Here is a 3,643-nt window from a genome sequence, read left to right as displayed (position 1 = left end):
ACGGCTTCTTCCTTACTCTGCTTTTTGTAGGCAGGAAGAGCACAGAAAGACAGGGATAGGGGCACAGTGTGGGGAGACATGGGGGTTGGGGTGGAGCTCGGACCGCGCTTGGGGACTCTTACGTGCCATGCAAATGCACCTAGGAGCCACGGGTGAGTACTGGGACCATGGAAGTTCCAGCCCTCTTGTGAGAATACCTCCTCCCTGCAATTCACGTGGGTGCCGCAGCTGCGGGGGCAACCTGCTGAGAAGCTGTGATGCGGCTCTGCCCCTGGGGCTGTGACCCATTGGTTCAGCCTCAGCTTATCTGCTCCAAACACAGTAGCCCTGACAGTGAGTTTCTCTGGGTGGTAGGGACCCATGTGTGCCCACAGGGTTGACCTGCAAGCAGAGAACCCCAGTGCACAGAGGCACACACAGGGGAGAGCAGAGGGAAGACATGAGGGTCTCAGGGGACTCCTAGCTGCTAATTCCCATGACCTTGCAATGTCCTCCTGTTGGGATCCATGACAACCAATAATGGACTGTTTTGGGCAGGGGAGGGGCCTGGTCCATGGAGAATAAAAACAATGATGACAATGCCCCCATTTACCAGGTGAGGTCACATGCTCTGGCTCCTGGCCCTTGTGTACCCTCTCCCAGATGCTTCCTGTGGACCCTTCCCTGGGGATAAACCTCTGTGAATAGTGAATCACCCTGGGATCCAGACTTGGGGGTACAGGGGAGTACAGGAGGGTCTGACAGGGATGGGAGGAAGGACCCGATGATCTGTTAGGCCCCCCTCATCCCAGAGCCTCCCATTCTAAAGGAACAGCTCTGTTGGTGGTGTCAGGTCCCAACCCTATCATGGAGCTTCTACTTCTGAGGCTGCTGGGTCAGGGCTCTCCAGGAAAGCACTGGAGACAACAAGCTTCCAAGGAGATGGTCCTGCACCCACAGAAAGAGGAAAATGGTGCAGGTTTCCCAAGCTCCTGGACAGAGCCCTCTGGCCTTGAAAAGATGCTGGTCATTCCACGACTCCTCCAGCTGCCCAGTTTCTTGTCATTAATCAAGTCTCTTTGTTCTGATCTGCTTTAGCCAATAGTTCTTCAACTAGAGGGCTCAAGAATCGTCTGGAAGTCCTTCTTTTAAAAAGGTACATTTTAGGGGCATCTGGGTGGCTCAGTGGGTTAAGCCTCTGCCTTCGGCTCAGGTCATGATCTCAGGGTCCTCGGATCTGGCCCCGCATCGGGTTCTCTGCTCAGCAGGGAGCCTGCTTCCTCCTCTCTCTCTGCCTGCCTCTCTGCCTACATGTAATCTGTCTGTCAAATAAGTAAACAAAATCTTTAAAAAGGTACATTTTAGGAACCCACCCCAGTCTGGGGCCAGGCCTAGGAATCTGAATTTTAAAGAGAGCTCCAGTCCAGCTAATATTTTGTGTGCATTTAAAAGATCACAATAAAATATACATAACATAAAATTTACCACTTGAACCGGTTTTAAATGAGCAGATCAATGGCAGAAATGCACCGTTTCTTGTGTAACCATCAACATCGTCCGTGTCCTGAACCGCTTCATCATCCCAAACAGAGACTCTGTGTCCATTAAACACTAACTCCCTCTTCCCCGCAACTCCCCTCACCCCTGCAACCATTCTTCTACTGCTGGGTCCTGTAAGTGGAATCACACGACATTTGTCCTTTTCTGATTGGTTTGTTTCACTTAGCATAAAGTGTTCTAGGTTCATCTGTTTTGGAGCAGATGTTGGAATTTCTTTCCTTCCTAAGGATGAGTAACATTCTGTTGTATGTATATACTACCTTCTGTTTATCTATGCATCTGGATGGACACGAGTTGCTTCCACTTTTGGATTATGGATTGTGGATTGTGGATAACGCCATTTTGTGTGCAAAGATCTGTTAGAGCCCCTGCTTTCATATCCTTTGGGTCTCTACCCAGACCCTCCACTTGCTCTAACTCTGTCATTTCATTCCATTTGTTCCTGTTGTCTAGAATACCTGTTTGGTTTCTGTCTTCCAAGTCCCATCATATTTCTCTTGCTTCTTCTAAACCTACTCACGCTTCTTTTTTCTTTTTTTCCTACTCACACTTCTTAAAAGCCAACCTGGGTGGCAGGGGAAGAGCATAGACTTTGGGGCTGGACTGGGTGGTTTTGTGCTCCTGTCTCAGAAGTTCATCCGGCTGTGTCCTTGGACTAGTTACCTAACTTCTCTGAACTTCAGTTTTCTCATCTATAAAAGGAAACTAATGAAAGCTCACTTGCAAGATAGTTTTGAGAGGATTATGTGTAAAGTGCCTGGCACAGAGTAGGTATTTAATAAATGGTGGCTTTTGTTGGAATTACTCAAGAAAACCTTTCCTGACAGGGTGGATCTGGGTGGAGGAATTTGCAAAGAAAACTCTGCCCCTAGTGAGGGTGAGATAAACCAAATCCCTCCCCACACTGAAATAACCGTATGATTTTTGCTCCTATAAAATTAATTATTGGCAGGCAAACTCTTGGAAATTAGCAGGCTATGTTTTGTGAGTAACCTCAATTTCTCTTGCTATAATTTAAACACATTTTCTCTAGTTTTGTCCCCAGTAAACTTTCAGAACTGCCATGGGGAATCCTCTGTCAGTATAAAACACTCTTTCAGGACTTGAGAGCTTAATAGAGCGCCAACCACTCTTCATTCTAGTCAGAGTTCAGACATCCAGCTATGCGTGTCTGGGTCCAGCAGTAGAGCAGGGAACAGAGAAGAACGAAGCGTGGTCCTTGTCTTTGGGATGCCGCAGGCACGAGGGCAAGATTTACATGCATGAGGCAATCCAGGGAGCCATACAAGACTAATGTGATTCATCCGTTTTATATCAAAGCTAATAGAGGGTGTGGACAGAGCTGCTCACGTTAGCATAAGCAATATGAAAAAGAAATAGCACAGCAACTCTGAAATTCTACAGTGGGGGCAGGGAGACAGAAAGGAACACAGCATGAAAAAAATAGGTGAAGAATCCCTCCTGGAAGAAAACATAAGCTAAAAACAGAAACAAAGTTTCGCTAGTGTTTCATGTTTGGGGAGCATGTTAATGCAACATTTAAAGGCTAGATGACAATAAGACTGAATGAGATGAAAAAAGGTTGCAGGGTTAGGAAAACAGAGTGAGAACTAAATACAAGTACTAATCTAATGAATGATTTAGAAACAACACAGACGACTAAAAATAGGATGGCACAAAGGAAGGCTTGAACCCATCGTAATCAACGCAAAGAAAAAGAGATTAAAAGCAATTAGAAGATAATAGGTTTGGAGGAGAAAGAAAGAAATAAGTGAAGATCAGCTAATATAAGAATAATTAATATCCCTAAGGTAGAGAACTATACAAAGATATTTAGGGCTATTTTTAAAAAGACTTTATTTATTTGTCAGAGAGAGAGAGAGAGAGCAAGTGAGCAAGCAGAGGGGAGGTGCAGAGAGAGAGAGAGAAAAGCAGATTCCCCTCTGAGTAAGAAGTCTGATGCGGGACTCCATCCCAGAACCCTGAAATCATGACCTGAGCTGAAAGTAGATGCTTAAAGGACTGAACCAACCAGGCGTCCCTGTTTAGGGCTATTGTACAGAAAAGCTTTCCTTTAAATAAAGAAGGGACTGAGTTTACTGAG

Source organism: Mustela nigripes, chromosome 10 (assembly GCF_022355385.1).
Source record: "Mustela nigripes isolate SB6536 chromosome 10, MUSNIG.SB6536, whole genome shotgun sequence".
Taxonomy (NCBI): Eukaryota; Metazoa; Chordata; class Mammalia; order Carnivora; family Mustelidae; genus Mustela; species Mustela nigripes.
Note: the sequence above shows the minus strand (reverse complement) of the source record.